Source organism: Cupressus sempervirens, chromosome 4 (genome assembly GCF_028749045.1).
Source record: "Cupressus sempervirens isolate cs-2001-9-10 chromosome 4, ASM2874904v1, whole genome shotgun sequence".
Taxonomy (NCBI): Eukaryota; Viridiplantae; Streptophyta; class Pinopsida; order Cupressales; family Cupressaceae; genus Cupressus; species Cupressus sempervirens.
In genome coordinates this window covers 185,547,394-185,570,587 of record NC_143121.1, presented here as the reverse complement: position 1 = coordinate 185,570,587, position 23,194 = coordinate 185,547,394, and positions in this window count along the sequence as shown.

Genomic DNA, 23,194 nt, shown 5'->3' with positions numbered 1-23,194 from the left:
AGTAAATACTTGAAGATTGCATTAAATTCAGGGTTCACTTGATAATCATACTACTAAATAATACCTCCAGTCAACATGGTAAGTTTGGGAGCGAGATGGGGAAGTGTTTTAAACTACTCTTAATTAATTTTCCTTCCTTCAAACTTTAGAACTCCTTCAGCAAGCCCTTGAAACCTACAAACATTTAGTAGACCCAATTGTCTCTCTCAATGATGATAAAAATTTATTGAAGGAATATTCTTGAATAACTACAATGATAGTTGGTTCCTGACTGAGAACAGGCCCTGGATAGACACTAGTCATATTAAAAGTAATTTACTTTAGGATTGAAGATGTTTGGTGATCAAATGCATATGGGGGAATCAGTTATGAAGTTTTTATGCAATTATTTTGTTCTAGTGATATGATTAGAGGTCCTGTTGAACAGGCCCTAGATTAGTGACCCCAAAACCAAGGGTTTGGTGGCAAATGTGTTGTGTAAAGGGTAGAACCTTAAAATCTTGAAAATCTATTTTTTCTCAACCCCTAGAAGGACTGTTTCACCCTTTGGAATTGTAGGGTTGAGTGGAGTTGTGGGTTGCTGTGTAAAATTGGAGAATTAGGCCTAGTGTGGATAGGCTAGGGGTATCAGATCTTGGGTATGGTCCAAAAGAGTTGATATTGAAACTTAGGGAAGATGTATAGATCCCAAAAGGGTATCTTAATCAGGTTTTAGTTTACCTAGTTTTTTGGGAACTATTGGAGAGAAATCCAAATTAGTGACTGGTGAGGGCTACTAGCTTTAAGGCTAGATATGAATGTTGGGTAAGAGATTAGTTGTCCAAAATAAATGGATGGATGGAACATGGTGGAAAGGCCATGAGGAGATGATTCACAAAGGAAGAATGAAGGTTGAAGCCTTGGAAGAATTTATGGTGTTTGGGAAACTCTAAGTGCACTTGGGGTAGCCTGGAAGGTAAGTCCTTGAGGGGACATTGGAGTAAAGAGTTGTTGCTAAATGAATGGATTTTCTATCTGATATGAAGAAGATGGATACCACACACCACCTCTGCATCATAGACTAAGAGTACATTGTGCTTGTTATGGCGCTTGGGAATGTAGTTTCTTCATGTAAAGCATTGGTCTTGGGGATCAATCTCGATTGGGTGTCAATGTTGGGATTTCTCAACAAGAAGTAATGGAACTGGTTGGGATTCACTAGAGTGACCTTGGAAGATATAAGGATGAAATTTTTAGATGTTTAGGTGTTATTCACCATTTGACTAGTCACTTTGTGTCCTTGTTTCATCTAGAGATTGATTGGGAAAAGATTCTCAATAAGGATTGGAGCATTGATCAAATTGGTACACTTGAGATCATTGTTTGGCAATCCTTGGCGAAGGAAGGCTCATTCCTTTAATTATGAACTTATTGGTTAGTTGCAGACCAGCCACACCACTCTCTAGTTTTCCATAATAGTAGAGAGTTGGCAAGTTCTTCTTGGCCAAGGCAGGGAGAATTCATAGTCTCAGACTCGTGCAGGCTTCTTCCAGCCACTTCTGAGGCAATCTAAACTGATGCATTACTCAAAATTCATGCTAAGACTATAGGCCACTCCTCTGCTTCGAATAGATTGTTGAAATTGGTGATATAAGAATGTATTTCACAAATTCATGTTATGAGCAGTAGTAGTCATGGATCATTATAGACCTACCACATGTGAAGTGTCCATTTTATGTTAGTTTGAGCTTCACTTGATTTCAAGAATACTATAATATTCTCTACTTAACAAGGCCAACCATGTCAAGGTGGAAGCTCATCTGGCCTCACCCCCCTCCCCCTAACATCAATCTAAAGTACCCATTATCATCTAATTACATACTTTATTCATTCATTCATCCATTTATGAACTATAACATTCAATCAATACAATCACATAACATTCATTAATATGATATAAAATTCATTAATACACAATACTAATCAAGACTTCATTAAGACATAACAATATTCATTAACATAAAATAAAAATCAGTATTAATATGCATCATTCATACATAATTACTTAAAACAAAGTTCTTTCATTATCCAACAAGGTTTATCAAAGAATATTTTTAAAACATCATTTCTTCTTTTTGTTTTTCTAAGCTCTCTTAAGAAAAGTGCTCATAGGAGCATCCATATCTACATCATTCTCCTCCTCTTCTGGCATGTGTAATGTCAAATCATGATGGGTTCTTCTCTTTGGAGGAGTAGGAGGTTGTTGCACTAAAGGGGGCTCTATTGCAAGAACAAGTGAATGGGATAAATTGGCATACTCTTTTCCTTTTTTTAACTGTTACCAGTCTATAATTAAGTACTAGTACAACATAACATGAATTTTTCTTACCTAATAATGCCACATCATGTACATTAGCATTTTGATCCGCTGCCATGTCAACATGTTGAACACTTGGAACATGTTCCACTCCTTCGGCATGATGTTCAACATGCTCTGAAATATTCAAAAAAAGGATACACATCAAATTGCAATTGAAGATGTTAAATTGTATTCATAATTGCATAATTAATTTCCAATAGCAAATTAATACCTCCACCACTATAATGCACATTATGGCCTTCGTCACGAGCAAGTTCTGTGGTAGGATATGAAGGTTGCAATAAATTGTTATGCACATTGTTATGTAGTCAATTTACATTCAAAACTAATAACAAAAAAGAAAAGGATCAACTATTCAATTTCATTTACTTTTCATCTAACCAATTTACCTATAAGACATCATTTGGTGAACTAGATTCTTGGGCAAGGCTTATAGATTCTTCGCGTAGGTGTGCAGCCATGACTTTATAGCCTTCCTTCAAGGCAAGTTTTCTAGCTTCATCTATGACCTCTACATTGAATTATGTGCCCTATATTTTTTCCTTAATATCATAAATTTTGTATGTATGGTTTCACTAAAAAAAATTGTTTGCAACATTATATTTAAAAAAATTGTTTCATATCATTGCTCCTACTTACAAGTCGAGATTGGAGATTCATATAGCCACCAGAGCCAAGTTTGTGTTGGCCAAAATTTTCTAATCTCGCTTTTGTAGCCATGGATGTGTCCTACAATCTATGAACAATTTCAAACATCTTAGATTATATATTTACAAATATGAATAATTAGTGCATGATTACAATGTACTTAATACTATCATGACATACCTCTTTTTGCCCTGTGCTGCTTCATTATCTCTATCTTCACATGGCCTTTTCTCCTTTGCATCTTCTACTATTTCATTCCACTCCATTGGTGGAATCATAGGAGGATGGTCATACTTTGGGTTATCCTTAAGAGCCCTTCTATATTGATCCCTCACAATCTTTATATGCTTTGTTGCTCTTTTGAGAAGTAGGCCATTGTCAAAAATATTTTTTCCAAATTTCTCGTCAAAAGATGCAATGAGCTGATTTTTTAATTCCCCAGTTTGTGAATTCCACCTTTTTAAAAACAAATAGATTGTTAGATCAATAACTTTAATATATTACAATAAATGGAAGAAAAGAAAAACTATGTAGCAATGATATGAAACTACATACCTTTTACGTATGGTGGGTTCGAATAGTCTCAATGTCATATGAAAAAGATGTTCAAAGAAAACATTATTACCTACAAAAACATAAAGGATTTATCAGTCCAAAATGAGAAATATAAAAATAAATTAAATTTACACTTTAAATAAAAACAATTTTAAAGCACCTAGAAGCTTTCGTTCTTTTAACAAAAACATCATTTTTTTATTCAGCAATAATGTCCCTTCATATGAACTAGTACTAATCACGTGAACTACTCCAAGAAATGGATCAGCTTCAGTAGTACTGCTCTCTGCTGGTCTATCAACTGAAATATTGTGACAATTGAAGCAGACACCAAATGAATTAAAGCATACTTATCGATATAATCAAATTGAAGAAATTGACTAGCAAAAATGTTTTTTCCTTGCATTTCATTAAGGATTTAATTCAGGATTTGCATTCCATTTATCTTATTAATAAGATCACATTTTTGGAAAATCATTCATTCTAGACAATGTACCTTCATTTTGTGAATATATTTGTAAAGTAATCTCTACAGGCAGAAAAGCAGTTAGAGTTTCTAGTGGGTAGAAATAAGAGACAGCCTAACACCTATTCTTTGGAAGAAGCAAAGGAAATTGCACAACACCATGATGCAATAGCTAGTACTTCAAAGCACCATGTGGCAAATAGCTAGTACATTGTCCAAAACATGATGTCTGATATTGGACTAGATAGTGTGGGATCTATTTCCATGAAGTGGTTGTGGTGCAGGACACCTAACCAATGAGGGAGGGGAACAAGTATCTATGAGGCAAGAGAATAAGTACCTATGATGCATGACACCTTACCACTCCATGACAGGGAGAATTCAAGTAGTTAGGGTGTTGGAATAAAGGTTTGGTCCATACTTTACTAGGTGGCCCATGTTTTGTAATAAAGGCTCATGTATGTAAGGTCCATTAGCACTTTGGTGTGTTTATAAACCAAGTGGCTCAATGGGACCAAGAGGCCTTAGAATAGGATGTTTGAGTCAATATAGGCCAATTTTATGGTTTTTGAACTTGTTGAGTTCATTAGGTAGTCGAATTTGCAAAAATGCAAAAAGTTGCATAAAAAAGTTGCTGACAACTTTTTAAAATGTTGCTCGGTATTGTTTAAAAGTTGTTATTGTTTATTTTAAGTTGGGGAATGGCTACTTGGTTGTTCCAATGGTCCTATAGGCCTCCATATATATCAAGTGTGATCTCAGAAGGCTAGGGAGATCAGATTGTAGTTGATGCTTGGAGAAAATGAATAAAAAACTTTTGATTTACTGGTAATTTTGATGTTACAGTGGGTTGTACGGTTTTGTACGGTACTGTTATGATTGCTAAGTGTGTAGATTAGTTGCAGGGGTGTTTTCATAAGTTTTTTGGTTTTGATTTGACATAAATTGGAGTTGGGGTTTGCAAGTTATCAGCATTTTAGTAACAAGGGGTCTAAACAGCCCTATTTTCTATGAGCTTGTACAAATGCAGCCCTAACTTGAAAATCCACCAGTGGCAACCTTTTAAATTGAGGGATATGCAAGTTAAGGGACCTAGGAACATGATTCCAAGAGTTGGAGGTGTGGTGAGAAGGGCAAGTATTTTTCCTAGTTGGCCCTAGGTCAAGCAAGACCATGTGCTTGACTAGTTTTTGTAAGTAGAATGGTGACTATCTTATTGGGAAGCACTATTGACCAGTGAAAGTGCTGAATCTAGTTGCAAATTGATGTGTTAAGGATTTCCATAAGTAATTGGGGTCTTGGGAACCCACCTTGTCCATTCTTCCTTGAAGCCCTAGCCTAACTTGATCAACTAGGCCTAGGTACCAAGAAGCAATTTAGGGGTGCTGGAGCAAGATTTGCCTAAGAAACTTTTGGATCCTTAGTAAGTGCCTAAAGAGGTTCTTGGAGTGGTGGAGAAGTCCCTATGACATTGAGAGATAGTTGGTGAAAATACAAGAAATCAGATTGGAAAGGCTACAAGGATTGTAGGCCTAGAAGTGAAAAGGTGTGTTGTGGATTTGGTGGATTCCAAACTAATAGTGGACTATGGTTGCACTAAATGTCCTATTTTCTATCACCATTTCTTGTGTCAGTGGGTGAAGTTTTTGAATTGGATTGCCCATTTGGGCTCAATAGTTGTGTATACTCTGTGTGGGTAAAGGGACTTGTGCTAAGTCCTAGTATCCTATGTTGGATTGTGAAAGCCATTAGAAGTCTAGTGGAAATTATAGCTTTAGTCTCTAGTGACCAATGCTATAATTGTGGTTTAGTTCACTACCATTCATGTAGTTCTAGAAAGATCATGAAGGTTGCACTGGCACTAAATCAAAATAAACCACACTGTTTATGTGATTCTTGTTTTGCCAAATTGAAAAAAGCATTAGAACTGGTAATGGTATCTTATAATAACAACCAAAACATGCTTCCTAGGCATTTGAATGATATATGAGATAGACCAAAAAAAATAAAAAATAAAAGGTTCAAAGACACAATTTACAACTCTAGAAGTAAAGACCCAAGGCGACAATTGTGGTATAGAGCTGGAATCTTCATCCCAAGTACCTCCTTTGCTACAGCTGAAGGATATTACTATCTCAAACTTACTTGATTCACAACAAACACTAACAAAAGAAACTATTTCAATTCCATAGTCAACAAACAACTTACAATCAATATCACCACTCTCAAGGAGATCTAGTCCAGCACCTTGTTCTGCAACACCAACTACACCAACTCCAAAAATGGGAGCCCTTTCTTCTAACAGAGGTCTGGTTGAAAACCTTAAGAAGAAAAATTCAATATGGGGCCTAGAGCACTGGCCTCATTTTGTTATCAGTGCCTAGTAAAGCCATGCAGCTTCAAGATCTTAAAAATTAGCATGCAAAGAAGGCACAAGAAGCCCTATCTTTTGCTATGGAAGAATCTTGTAAATGCAAAGCTGCAAAAGAAGAAATCAAATCCTTGAGTGAACAAGTAGATTCATCTAGAATTCAAGCATATTCTGTAAACTTGGTTTTCACACTTATTTTCTTTTAGAAAATGGTTGTGCACTACTGTAATTTGTCACTTAAACTTGTTATACCCCTTTCTTACAAGAACCACTACAGAGGAAAGAATGTATCTGATAGCACGCTTTTTATTACAATATTTTCTAGATGTTGGACTTGGGATGTTAAAGGCAAGCCCAACTAATTGCAATATGAATATTCTTCATTATAAAAACTACGAGTTTTATGGCAAATTATCTTTTCTGCACTCTGGCCATTCTATTTATACCAGCTGGAATAGATATTTCTTTTTATTCCAATTAAGTCTTAATAGTTGAAATATTTCAAGATTTGAATTTTTCATACATTTAGAGGGGAAGATTAGCGGTCATTCTAGCTTTTTCCTATCATTTGTGAAATCAAATATCAGTAAAATTTCATCAAAATAACTCCAAAGCCATAAAGAAAAGAACATAATAATACGACATTTTTTTCTATATTAACATTAAAATTTACAATATTTAATGTTTACCTCTACTGAAGGTGTCTGAGATTGTGCATCCATATCGCCCTATGAAAAAAATTATTGTCTTAGAAATCAGCAGCAAAATTAAAGTAATAGACTTACCCAAAAAAAATATTAATAATAAAGTAGATTTTATATGTAAATCATTTGTCTTAAGTTAAAAATTTAGTGTAACTAATGTGTATATCTAAAAAAATATGACATGTTCTACTTAATGTTTATATGTGCACATATGATTTAGAAAGAAAAGTTTGGTCATACAAAACCCCATCATAGTTGACATTGATCTTAGCTAGACATTTCATTGATCATCATGATCTTCATCCATGTCATCATCATCATCATCATCACCATCATCGTACTTGTCACTTTGATCATTTTCATCACCACCACCATCTTCATCGCCATCATCATCATCTTCATCACCATCATCATGATGACCATCATCACCATGATCATGATCGCCATCAGCATCATCATCATCATTATCACCATTATCGTCAGCATGACCAAAATCATCACCATCTTCTTCATCTTCATCACTGCGTAACTATTGTTCCTGATAATCATTTACTTCCTCTTCTACTTCTTCAATTTCTTCTTCTTCAATCACATTATACTTTACCGGCCTTCCTCTTGGGTCATGTCTAACAACAAATGACCAACCTGGTTTGTGTGGAACACCAAAATAAAACACTTTCTCGCATTGGCTTGGAAGAACATAGGGCTCATCTCCGACTGGCTCAAATGACCTTTTACTAATCATAGTAAATCCACTATCATGTTCAATAACAGTCCTATCATGATCATTTCGATTCAGTCGTAACTTGAACCATTTGATGACAAATAGAACTATTTTGAATGAATTAAAGTCGCACTCAAGTATATCATCCAAAATGCCATAGTATCAATTTTCAAATCGTTGAGGATGTATGTCAGTTCTAGATGAAATATTGGTGACCGCGAAGACAACACTTATCCCGAAATCACATGTTTTCTTTGTTTCGTCTAACTTTTTTGTGCAAAATTTATAGCCATGGTAGTACATAGCTTTTTGATGTTTGACTTGCAATTATTCAAACATAACAATATTATTTGCATAGATCTGTGAGTTGATATTAAACTTATGTGTGATGATTAGTAATCTTATGCGTACCTTTGTATCTCTTAAGCCATATATTAGATCAAGTACCATTTGTGTAACATTAGGATCTCCATTACGATGAGCTTCTTTAACCAACGATACAACACCATCCCATGTTAATGAGCAACCATTTTCTTGAGACTATTCAATCTATACCATCATCCAATCAAGATTGTTTGCAATATACAAGTGTAGCGCATCCCACTCATGATCAACTATAAAGAAGACAATTACACTAGTTAGAAACAACTTATATATATTGATGATGAATAATAATTATTAAACTACAAAAAAAAAACTTATAATTACCTCTCACCCTCCTCAATCTACTTTTCCCTATCAAGTACTCCCCTTCGAATTTGTCATTAGAGTTGGGATCCCAAATGCAATCTACATGGATATCTATTGCAAACTTTGGAAGATATTTAGTAATGTACACCATGGTCTAGTATATCATATATCCCTCTATCATAAAACCCTCAGGACATGCTCTTTGTCGAACCAAGCCCTTCATAAATTTCAAGTGCCTCTCAACCATCCACATTGATCTAGCTTGTACAGGTCCACACTATTCAATCTTCTCAATTTGATGTATGAGGTAGTGTTCTTGAGCATTGAAAAAGGTTGGAGGTAAACACTTTTGCATTTCACACATAAGCTGTGGAATTTTTCTCTTTCAATATTTTATATCTTTTTTGTCAATTTCTTTAGATGATAACCACCTAAAAGAGATTCAACACGCAAAACCACATAAATGAGATTTCAAATAAAATTATACAATAGATTTAAGAGAAAAAGCTACAAATCTAAGGAAAAACACTTCTAACCTCATGTATTTTCCAAGATTATATACAACTTGTTTAATATTGTTGTCAAACTATTGTGGAAGGGATAGAGGTAGGACAAGCTGCAATCATAAAAAATGATCATTTCAATATATTATTAAATAATGCAATAGGTAGTACATTCAACCTTACAAATATACTGTAAATAGAGAACATGACTTACCTTGACGAAGGTATGTCAATCATGTGTTTTCAACCCTAGCCCAAAATCACCTTTCTTTGATAGAAGAGTGCTTATACTTGCAGCAAATCTTGTTGGAAATTTTTTTTTTTTTAATGACTTCTTTTAATGCATCACTTTGTTGCTTCATTAATAACCAAGGAAGGGCACTTGTATTTATATAGTCTTCATTTCTATTTGATTCAATGGAAGCTTTTAGTGCATGATTGGATTCATGAATGTTGGTACAGATTTTGGCAATTTGTTCTCTATCACGCCTTCCATCCAACATTTTCCATAGTGTCTCTGTTACATTCTTTATAATATGCATAGCATCAAACAAATGCGCAATTGGGAGATCCTTGTAGTACGGTAACCTACTAAATTGAGTAGGATAACTTTTCATTCCTCTAGGAAGTTGGTCATTGATGTCTTGACGACCTTCACAAGCATCAATTACAACATTAGTAAATATAAGACAATATCAAAATACAAATTTTAAACTTCGGATGACAAATTGGATATTACCTCGACAATTTAGTCGATTATATTCCAACTTCCATAAATGAGGTGTCATTCTTCATGGTCTTGATGATGTCTCTTCTTTCCCATTGAAAAGATGTTTTTTGACAATTCGATACCTATGATTATTGTGGAGAAAGTGTCTAAACTCATCAAACACCTACTTTCTTAAAGTTATCGAATACGAGATTTCATCTTTGGACCACAAACTGGACATGCAAATTTTCCCTTTGTTTGAAGACCTAAAAGATCATGTAGAAGTGGATCATGTACAATTATCATGCGCAACTTAAACATTTGATAGTAATGTGTAAGCAGTATAACAGACCAAAAATATGTGATATTAACAATATAACATACTGCAAAAATAAGTTAGCCCAGGGGCATCATGTATTGTCGATACAAGCATTGCATGGAATTGAAATTGTTGATGTCCTATCAGTCTAGAGATGTCATACATAGTGATGCCATTCCATAACTTCAACAACTCGTCAATTAGGGGCTCAATATGCATGTTCATATCTTTAACTTGGTATTTACCTAGCAATTGAATGAACATAAAAATTACATTATTATTATGACCATTTTCATACACTATTTATAAATTAATTTAGGTAGCTATAAAATGAAAAAAATACCTGGCACAATCATTGACAACATTATGTGCTCCCTCTTTATGGACATCCAAGGAGGAATGTTATTGTTAATAACAAAAATAGGCCACACTGAGTAAACAGATCTCATATCTCCATATGGATTGACACCGTCGGTTGCCAATGAAAGCTTCAGATTACGAGGTTCTTCTTTAAAGTGTGACCATGTTTCTTCTATCTCTTTAAATGCAGAACCATCGGCAGGCATTCGCATAATGTCATCCTAACTTCTATTGCATACATGGTAATCCATAAATTGTGCCAAGCTAGCACACCTGAAAAATTGTTGAAGACGTGGAATAATGGGAATGTACCGAAGAACCTTGTGAGGCACTTTTTTTGTTATTTTATCTTATCGATATCTACTACTATGATAATCAGGGCATTCTGTTGCAAATTCATGTTGTTTATGATATAGAATGTGATCATTGGGACATGCATGTATTGTTTGATACTTCATTCCAATCTGATCCATAATGTTAGATAATTCTCGGTACGAACGAGGCAAAATGTTTGATGGTGGTAACAAAAACTCACTAATCAACCTACAACAACAAATATGCATTATTAATATAATGAATAGTAATTGTATGCTAACATTGAATATGACAAAAATGGCATACCTTAGCATACGTGACATTGCTACATTGGATATACCATTCATAACCTTTAAGTTCACCAACAACACTATAGCCGAGAGTAGAGTTATTTGGGAGCCTTCATATAAGGGCTCATGTGCCTTCTCAAGGAAAGGTATATCAAGACCATCTTCATCATCATTATCAGATTCACTAGTACCATCATTGTGAGCCTCTTCATCACCTGCCCCAATACCATCTTCTTCAATCATGTCCTCTGGCACATTATCATCTTCTTCCATGAGAGTGTTATCCTTAACTTGGATATTCACACCTCCATGTTCCTCCAGAAGGAAATCCACATTCAGTAATGGACAAAAATTGTGGCCCCCTTCAACATGACCATGTTGCCTACAATGACTCTGGGCTGTTGTGATTAGAATTCTTCGAGTCTTTAAGCCTTTACAGTTTTTGCAAGGACAATAACATTTATTAGGTTTTCTTCGGAACTGAGCCCACAATGCAGCCATTGTCTCATTTTATTCAGCATTCATATTGTCAAGCGTGGTCTTTCTTCACAGGAAAATATATCTGCAAATAAATTGGAAATGTTGTGATTAATGTTTATATCTGCACATATGGTTTTTCTTGATTAATGTTTTGAAATGTAATTAAAATGATCCTATAATTTCTAGAAGGCATAGATGTTTGCAAAATGTGGATTTATAGACAATGTATGTTAATTATTTCCATCTGAAAGAGAGAATCTTCTATTAATCAGAGTTGTCAAATAGGTCCGAGATTCTTTTTATAGAGAGAATAACCCAATCCAGAAAGAAAAAAAAATGATCTAATAGAAAAATCATATGATTGTTTAATGAATAAACTTGTTTTTTCTTTACTAAATGGCAAATAAATTTCTTTTCTCGAGTATCATCACTGAAAAGGATCATAGGTTAGGCATTTTAGTCATCAAGGTTCAATTATCCAGCTTCCATATAGCATGATGCTTAGAAAATAAACTGATGTGATTTTATGAAGATAAATCTAGTCCAATTGCATTGATTGAATACTTAAGGCATGCAATAATCATTATTATATATGAAATTTATCAAAATTCAGGTCATAAAAGAAGGCAATCTACGTAAGATATTTTAGTAATACTTTCAGTTTGTAACTAATCTAAGAGGCTTAGATGTATCTTCCTTCAAATTTTGGCTTCTCCTTTGACCCTTATTGGGTTGTTTTAACAATTCATATATTACACATAGAATGCCAAAATATTACCAAGACCTCTCTACAAATTTGTTTCGGATTGAGACCTCAGATGTTTGAAAATTCCATAAACTGAGGAATGAAGCACATTGTGAATCTTGAATAGAAAAAAATCAAATGGGTATATGAAACTTCAATAGAACAAAATGTAGCTTTGTTTCCACCATATCAATTCATGTAAAGCCAGAATACTGATGTTTCAGCACTTGAAAGTTATGCAGCTATCTAGAATCCAAATATGTTATGTGCAACATCACTTTGCAGACTTGCAATGAGGATCAAATAAAAGAGAGAAAATGGAACTTGCTCAATAGATGTATTAAGATATATTTGATCTATAGAATTGAGTTCAGTATCTTATAATTATGACTATATTCATGTTAAGCCATGACATTGTGATTGTGTTTGCTACTGAAAGCTCTCTTGATTTAGCCTTCCCTTGGTCAATAGATGAACATATCAATTGGAAAAATAGCTAAAATGTAATAAGTGTTTCATTTTCAATCTTGAAATTCAGATCATTTCTAATTCAAAGTGACCCAAGAAACTTCTTATTAAACCAAACACATTGATATTGTTTTATGTTTAAAATGCTCTTCTATCAATTGAAAAATGAAAAATAGATTTTAGCATTTATTAGATCCCTATGATTGAATCTATAGTTATCTAGAATGTGGCCAATTAGCCATAGCTCATGAAAAACATTTATTTAACTGTATTGCTTGGTGTTGCTAGAGTTTATAATCGTATCCAAGGCGTTGGTTATAACCTGAAGATATTTCGGGTATAAACATAGTAAGCTGCTTAATTTTAAGGATTCAATTTTTTATGAGTTCCATGATGCTGAGAATGGTAGGAGCTTGTTAATAACTTGGTTGATATCTACAATTCAAAAGTAGCTTCTTCTGTGGAAGGAGCAAGTTTTTTAAGAAATGATTCATCTTTTTTCCATAGGATTTTAAATATATCCAAGGATTGCTACAAAGCTTCTATGTTGGAAAGTAGTGATAGTCAAGAGAAGTTTCATGCCTGTCTTACAAAAACAAAGGTCATTATAGATTAACAAAGGAAGGCAACCGTATATAGTGGTAGAACCACTACACTTTAAAACAATATGAGATTTTAATAAGGAATACTCCAGTGCTACACTTAAAACTGGATCTTAGGTTGTCTAAAATGGTAGTTTGAAGGAAAAATAGGTCATAGATTAGGTCTGTACATAAAACAAAGTAGGTTACTTTTTAAAGGAAAAGATAAAATAGAAGTGAGTTAAATAACAACTATCAGTTACTAATTGCTGAAGATAATGTTCACCAATTACTACCACATTGAATCATAGGCTTTTCTTTTATTAATGAAAACAACACAATTTTTCCTTTCTAAATTAGTATCCTTTCCTAAATTTGGATATCTTATAATTTTTTGTGAAGAAAAAGTTAGTACCCTTATAGGAACTAATGTGAGTTGCCATCATGCAGCCCACTTTGTCTAGAATAAAAGACAGAGCATTTATGCTGCATCCAATTTTTGCTCGACTACTGAAATACACCTCTACCATGGATATAAAACACAATGAGAATGAGAGAAATTATGTTACCTGTTACTTGAAAATAAAATTAGTTGAGGAGGCAAGGGTGCATGAGTTGTCAAAACTTCATGTGCTTCTCAAATAGTTTTTGTGGATAATAGGCAAAGTCTTCACATAACCTCATACATTTTATTATTGAAACACAATCAATATTTTGTTGATAGGGAATGTTTAGTAAAATGAAGCAAAGAAAAAGAAACATAGTTGCAGTACCACCCTTCTACCAAAAAAACACACCTAGTATACAATAATGGATAAGATCAAGACAATAATAATACTGGTCCTTCTGTTGATACGCCTTTTGAAGGTTGAATAATGTTTCAAATTTTTCTAACCCACTCTATTTTATCTGCTATACTTTTTGCTTTCAGCACAATTGCACTATGTGTTGGAATAGAAAGGCATGAAACAAAGATCAGCAACCATTTGAGCATAGAAGGTGCCAATTTAATATACAAATATGTGCACTTGCAGTTTGAAACTTGAACCCCAAAAAGACACACACACCTTTTAGTACTATTTTGTATGAAACCTTGTTGTTGATTTTGAATGTAAGACTTATAGCTACAGCATCAGGACCATTTGCCTTTTTTGAGTTTTTAGAACTTGATTTAGCTGGAGCTAGAGAATCAGAAGTACCATCATTTGATACCTCCTCAATAATACAGTCTTTTAACATGAAACATTCATTCAGTAAAAATTATCAACAAGCTTAGCAAAGACATTAATTCATTAAAAAAATTTGTGGTGCATGCTAGATAATCAAGAAAACCAAATACTTCATACAAAATTACACAATGGATAAACAGACAGAAATAGTCAATCTCATTTTTTCGTTACTTGATTTAGAAGTTTAAAGGTTCCAATTACAAAACAATTTTTGTATCCTTCAGGGAACTTTTGAAAAAGACCAAAAGCCTTTACAATCACAAGAGATCAACTTATAGTATACTTAAATGTTAGTAAAGATCTACATTGTAAAGTTTCCTGGAAGTGATTGGCACTCTCAAATTTGCATTCAAAACAATAGTCATGAACTATTTCAATGTACATTTGGCAAAAATCAATTACATATAGGAGCAGTGTAGTATAGTTGTACTTATTAATCATGCACAATATAATTAGAGTGCACCTGTGACCAATAGATCTCGACTAAAAATATACACTTCCATGATTTGATCAAAGTACTTCAAATCAAGATTTCTAAATTTAGTTCTTCCCTTCATTTTGGCATAACCATTAAAACTTATTTACAGGTAACTATAACTAGTGATTAGCCATAATTTGACTATGCTTTCAATGATGGAAATTACCAACCACCACTAGAATGAAATCACAATTTGTTGGGCATTTATCCTTCCATGCCTAGGTTTTTCCTTATTTCTAGGGAGACCAAAACCAATACTTTGAATGTTAGGTAAGGAATCAAATATCTTGGGTTGAGGTCTCCAATCTTAAGAGGAGGTGTCATTTTATCAAAAGCACCTTTGAACTAGTCCAAAGGTTTTTTGACGTTTTGATTAGATTCCAGATGAGTCCTTGGGGGTGCGAGTATATGAACATGATTCTTGATCCTGTCCACAAAAATTCTAGGCTTAACAAAAGGGTTAAAAATAATTGGCTCTTTAGGATTCACACAAGAGGAAGGGCCAAAATCATTTTTAATCATAGGTAAATTTCAGCATTGGTGATCCTCCCTCATGCACAAAAAATATGCATGAGTGCCTCCTAGGGAATTGATAGGGCATCAAACTGTGGACTCATCAAGGTCAAACTAGATATTTTGTGGAATAGGTGAATTAGCATTTAGAGCTATCAAGACCTAGGCATCAATATTAGGAATCATCATTTTAGATCTATCAAGCTTCAAAACTTTTCCAAGAGGCGTGAGGGATTGCAGGATAAAGTTCCACAGGAAGGGTGGGAGATTATTAATTGTAATCCATCTAGGGAAGTAATCAAAATATTGTCTTTACTAGTAGCCTCCTTTGACCAAGGAATTGACCTAAAATTATAGTTGCCCACTTTCTAGAAGCATCTCTTTGTGATCAGTTTTTGGGATTTGGCATCACAAAAAAAGATAATAAATAAACTATTTTGTGTCATCCTAGTGTATGAAAAAAAGAGTCCAAATTTTCCTTCTCATATTCTATTCAACCAATTAGTTAAGAATTATGGGATGGAAAGCAGGAGATATCATCAACATAAAATAATAGAGCACAATTACATAGTTTGATTTACTCATGTTTAATAGAAACAAACATATGGGAATTAGGGCATACAACAAAATCTACTAGCAAGGGTCCCTTACCGCTATTCCCCTCTTCCATAATAATGACCAATTGAGAGCACTCATTTTTGATGAACCAGGCTCCCTCTAAGAGTACTAGGGTCCTCTCAATAGCTTGTTTGAATGTCCTAACTATTGACACAACAATATATGCTCTAAGAATATATCTTTTCCAATTCCTAATAAATGATTCCACTCTTGTAGTCTTCCCTACCTCACCCACCGTGATAGTTTGAAAAGTGGTCTACAAGTTGCAATACATATAAAGTTTAGGTTCTATAATGATGAATTATTTCCTCCAATACGTAGATTGACATAAAAGATCGCTTTTCCAACAAAATGCACAGTAATAAAGATCCCAACAATTGTATGCTTATGGCACATTCTTAGTACTGGAAAAAAACCAATGAAAGACGTGTCTTTTGCATGCCTCCTTTGGCTGGGCTTGTTTTTCCATCTTGCTTGGACATCTGAGCAATTAAGCATACAAATTTTTTATTTTGTTGTCCTTTTCACAATATGAATAAAGGGACAACGTGCTAGCTTCTCCTCCATAAGTCCACTGCTCCTAATTTTGGAATGATGTCCACTAATCGGTGATGACCTTGACCCTTGAGAAAGAGAATTTTGCTCATGTTATCACCATCTTTGGTCATTATTTGCTATAGAGGTCACTTGAACTCCTCTTTGAAAAATACTCTTAGATTGTATTTAGAGCACTCCCTTACCTCCATACTGTCAGCAACCAATCCCTAGGCCTCCAGATTGTGGTCTTCCTCACCTCTATGAGATTGATCATCCCTTTTCCACCTTTTCCATTATAGCTTATCTTCCTCAGCAGCTTGAGCCACTAATCCAATTAACTCAAATTTTATTTCACCTAATCTTGTCAAGATCCAAGATATTTGTATCCTTCCAATGACCTGAGAAATTTATCGTATTTGGGTATCATAAAGAACTCAAATGTTTGTGACTTTCAAGCGAATGGTAGACCTAAATTTTTCATGAGAAAACATCAATAAGTGTTGATACACATTTTCCTCCATTATTAATGAGATAAACATAGGTTTTCTGATATTATTATGTACAAAATGATATTTCTTCTTGGCGCTTCAAAAGCATTGTTCAAATTTGTCTCTATATTGTTTACCGGTAAATTATAAAACCACCCTTCACAAGTTGTTCCTGACTTTGTATCAATTTTTTCAAACCTTAAACCATTTTTGTCTTAAACATCAAGGGTAGACTCTAATGAAATGCATCAACAAGTCTTAAGCACTTGAACTCATTTATGTTTCCATGTTTTGCAGTCAGATCATTTTTTACTTGTACTTGTATTACTTGCATTAAGATTATTTATTTTTGTTGCAGAAACTCATCTGGCTGTCATTTATTGTCATGCGCCCACCAAAATGCCATACATTCCAACATGTGAAAACCATTTGTCGTGCAATTGAAGTTTAAATAAAAACCATATCATAAAAGCCAATGTTGTTAATAATAGGTGGTGCTAGCAAAATAATTAAATTTAAATTTCAAAGGATAGGGATGGATGTGAAGCTTTCACCAATTAGTATAAAAGAGAAATCAAGTCATTAAGAAAAGGAGCATCTATTCAGAATGAATATTATGTGACTTTGCACATAATTGTTAAAGCCAAAGTGAACAAAACCCCTCCAAGGATATTCAGAGACTTAAGGATGAACAACCTTCCTCCTATCAAATTATTGGACAAAAACCTATAAATTGTCTAGGCATCAAGGACAAACATTCAAGTAAAAATAATTGCAAATAAAGAAGACAATAACAGTAGAAAATCAAGATAAGTCTATTTTCAGAATTGTGTCTAAGTGAGAAAACCAAATAATATAGAAAAATTCACAATTCTTTATTATGTTATATTTATAAATACAAATACCAAGTATCATTTTTTAGTTATAATCCAAGAGATGCATATTAAAAAAATAATTGAGTTGTTTCATATCCAAATCTTGACAATATCATGGACGGCTTTTGAAAAGATTTCAAAGCTCAGTGGCCATGCTCTAAGCATTGTCAAGAAATGCAACCCCATTAGTTGCATATGTGAAACAAAGAGTTGAAGTTCAAGGTTAATTACCTTGCACCCATCCTATAGGTGCTCGAACAATCAGTAAAGAAGATCTATGCTACCCAACTTCAATATGACTTCTACCTCCATGGATTCAAAATTTAGACTCATTTTTTGGGAGAATTTATTGAGCGTTGAGATATTATTATAAATGAGCAACCCTGTGTCCAATTGTATTGGAGAATCCATTTCATGTAAATGAGCTATTGAGTCTCATATATATAACACCTTTTGACTCCTTATTAATCAACAAAGGAACCTAAGCGTATGTGTCTTGCATTGTAGATGGTTGTTCTCAAAAGTCTAACTCTTAATTGTGTCTATGAATGTCTAATGCGTATGTGTTTTATCATTGTCACTTTTGTGGACTAGTGATCCATGATTCATAAAGCTCTATTTCAGTTATAAGAGGATATATGTTGAGCATAAGACTCTTCATTTCTATTATTTCCTCTGTTGCTTTTTTCCTCCTTTCGTTTACAATAAGGCTTATGCTGGAACAGGTGAATAATTGGCCTTGTAATCATGGATATTGACTCACAAACCTATCATGCATTTGTGTGGCTTTTCATGATTGGTAGTTAAGCAAGATGGATTTATTCTAAACAAATATTTAGACCAACAAGTCAACCCTTGATCCATTGGGAACAACCTCATTGATCTTGCTTTACCACATATAATCTCAAAATCCAGAATATTAAAATGTAATTAAATGACACAACCACTGCACAATTGTCAGACTCTTGTATATGATGACACACAGAATAAGCCACTCCTTTTTCTGTATCTAACCTATGTTACTGAAATGGTTGCTCTGACAAAAATACACTGCTAGATGTTATTTCCATTTTACATTTATTTGCCATCAAAAGAAAGTTTGTGAAAATGATTGTTGAATGTCTTCTAACACATGGCCTAGCAAAATATGCAAGAAGAAAATGATGTCAATTTGCAGTCTCATTTCATTTGAATGAGAGAATTTGTTGCTTCTAGCATGTATCTTGCATTGACAACAAGCAGTGGTAGGTCCCTAAGACACCAGAACATAACTGGTCCCACATCAGTGGCCTTTCCTACTAAGATATTATGTTGTAGTTGATGTGTGATCAGTGTTAGTTTTTGAAGGAAGATGATCCAACCATAATAGTGGGAACTCATCTGTAGATTACTGGTTTACCATAAATTTCTATGCACAGTTGACATTATATAAGAAGTAAAATGATCATCCAATTTTTGTGAGATATAAGAAGTAAAATGCCATTCAGAGGGACCGGAGAGCAATCTATTTTGCAGAGGTATGTCATTGAAGAAGCCATGCCATTGAAAATCTTAAATGGTTATATTATACTGATAGAATTACAGGACATAATGAATTTGAAATGGACTTTGCTGAAAGAGTTTATTGTTTGATGGGAAACAATTATAGAAAGATGTTCGAAGTAGTCAGTTGCATTACAATCTGTTTACTGTCATTCAGTCTATTTAAAATTTGACTACTCAAAGTTTGAAATATTGTAAGTCTTAGTTCAACATTTGGAAAAGGAGTGAGACAATTAAGCTATTGTATTGTATTGGAGACATTATTGTCATCAGCAAATTAAAAGTTCTTGTGAATATAAGATCTGATATCTTGCAATTAAATCTTGTACCCACTAAGTTCCTATTGGGTGGGTTATAAGCCTCCACGCTTCTAACTAGGGTATTGAGATTGAAAGGTTTCTCACTAAGGTTCAAGATAGCAGAGGATTGCTTTGTGCCACTAGGAATACTATTGACTACAAAAATATTTTGAGGCTTGTTAAACCTAGGATTTTCACTTTGATCCCTTGATGGTGGAGTAATTCTAAATGGTGCTAAGGGAAGGCTAGGGTTTTGAGCATACTTAGTGTTGGAAAAATGAGCCAATTGCAATCTTTTACACTCCTTATTGTTTTTTATTGTTATCCATCTTGTATAATTATCATTTTACTATGGGTTTTTTTCCTTATAATTTTATAGATCTGTCATTTCCCTTTGTTGCACTTGGACAATATCCTCTTGATTTGGAGGTCATTTTAATTTATCTCTTATTACATATTTTTTTTATGCAAAATAATTTCCTTGTAGTGCTATGTTGCTAGGGTTCATTGATAGATCTAGTTTGATTATTTTGTTTCAACTAGATTTTTTGTTGGTATTTTGGCAATCTTTCTTCTTTGATCCGTGCTCAAGGAGATCGACTAGAACCAGAAAATTGTTGAATTTAGGCAAGGCATTTGAACTCGCATAGCTTGTCTTCCCAAATTAATTTCCTCCATGGTTTTACATCAACAAGTTTGCATTTCATGGGTTCACTGATCAACTACTTTTTGTGATCCTTAACCATTAATTATGTATACCTAAGAAAAAGATCAAAGGCTATTACACTTAAGCTTTTCTTTATCTGAGGGGCTAACACTATGAAGTCATTGAGAGAATGACTCAAGCTACATGATCTATACATTTTTTGATAATTTCTTCTAAGGTTTTTTATGCACAAATTTTATACTATTTCCAACCTCTCTCAATAATCGACTCATAATTATATGTGATCAAATATCAAATCTTCACATTAGCCGAGGGAAGGATATTAGCCAGTGAGCACTAGCCAGTTACATAAGGAATAAATAATTATACAAAAATTCTAGCACAAACACAAAGTAATCATAGAGGAGGAGCAAACGACTACCCTTTACGAATAATTAACTCTAACATAAAGCACATCATAAGCAAATAAAACAATCAGTTTCTGATAGAAAAATCCTAACAGTAACTATATCAATCTATACATAAGGAAAAAATGAATAATGTGCAAGTAATTTTAGCATAGTAAATATTAGGTATTATTAGCACATACCATCCAATATTAAAAAACAAAAAATAATGTCCAAAATCTCTTCAAATTTTTGATATATTTTAGAGCTCTTGCAAAAATACTTCAGTTTTTCTTTAGTCTTGACCATATGTTTATCTCCAACTATAGATTTTATAGTGTTTTAGTTCTCTTGCAAAAATACTTTAGTTTTACTTAGTCCTGACCATATGTTTATGACAAAGGCGATGCATGAGGCTGAATACATTGAAGATGATGTGTTGAACAACGAAAAGAAGGAGATATAACAGAAATATAACCTTACTATTCCAGTGGAGGTTGCACTAAAGCTGTCAAACGTTGTTGGCACTGGGAGTAAAATGTTTTTGGCACGTAATCTTCAAACCCTTCCTCTGCTAGCGCCTCAAAATGCAGTATACGATAAACATCAACCGCACATCCATAGCCTTTCTTCTGGTCGCGCAAGATTGAAATTAGGGCGCGGCAAAGAGCTTTTTTTGGATTTTGACATAGTGTAAGTTCATGTTGGTCAAAATTTCGACCAACACAGGCTTCTAGTTAAAAAAATTATATACATTGCCTTGCATAAAACGACCAATTTGACCCCATTCTATTAGATGGTCAAAAATTTTGGTCTAAAAATGGGGTCAAATGTACTAGTGTTGGTTGTATGACTTATCATGATGTTGATTCCTAGGCATTCTAGAAGCATTCCAGAGGCCTTTATATACAAGTACTCCTAGTGTACTTTCACATTGAATCAAATACATATCGATATTTTAATCATACTCTTTTTGGTCTATTGTTATGCTTATGCTTGAGTTCCTTGATCTTGGGTGAATTTTGCCCTAAGGAAAATTCTTACAATTTTTCATTAGTGGTAGGTGAATTACTACAAGTATTGAGATCAATCTCACTATATTATTTTTCTTTGAATTTCAAGTTTTAGGTGATAAGAGACCATGACTAACTCATCTTCACAGTGGATTGAAAAGTTCAACTATAAAAGTTTTGAGATTTGGAAATTGGATGATCCTTTGGAAGAAAGAAATCAATAGGTTTTCATATTGAATGAAAATGAGACCAATAAATTATAAACTAAATAATGTGTAAAAGTTGATAGTGAAATCCATTACATCATATAGTTGTGTTTACCTAGTTTTAGTTATTATTTTTAGGATACTATTGCATACTAGTTATGGAATATAATTGGAGAGATTTACTAAACATCAAAAGCTTATTCTCTTAAAAATAAACACTCGTAACTCAATTGGAATTGCCTTCGTAGAATGGGGTCTCATAATAGAGGGGCCTTCCACGCCCTGTCATATTGCATTGATTTGCACCACCATAATATTTTGTGGTGAGTCCTTCCATGGGAAAGCTTGATGGGAGGAGCCTCCCGTCTCAAAACAAACCTTTTGACGTGTCATCCACAACAATAAATCAAAGCCATTCAGTCGACCCCCTTAACTTTTGTCCAAATTCAATGACCCATAGGTGAGGAAAATAAGATGAACATGAAACCCACTCTAGAAGAATTCAAACCACTCTGCAACATCATAAACACAAACCTCCATCTTATATTACTTCAGACAAAAGTCATTTTAATTCCAATATTAATTTTATTTTTTAAAATCAAATAAAGAAAATATTATGTAATTTAAAATTATGTAAATTTAATTATATCATTAAATATATGTAAAATATAATAATTTTTTAATTTAACTAAAAAAATATGAACTAAACAAGAGCTTTGTTTGAGTTGGAGTCCCTACCTTCTTGAGGATTGACCAGCAAGGTTGAAAATATAAGAGTTATTGTTATAGTTAGAGTTCAAAAACTAGTTTAGTTCCCATAGCTCTTCATAATTTCTTGCCTTAATGTTGAGGTGATTTAATTAGTTTCTTAAATCATCTCTTTCTTTATTAGCAATATATCAATTTGTTCTAATTTAAACTGAACTTGCCTATAATTAAATATCCTCTTCTTTTATATGAGCATGTTGTGGACATGATATTCTATCCTAAATGACATATTAATTGTTGATACATTATAACACTAAATAATCTATGTTCTTTGAGTCATGCATTATA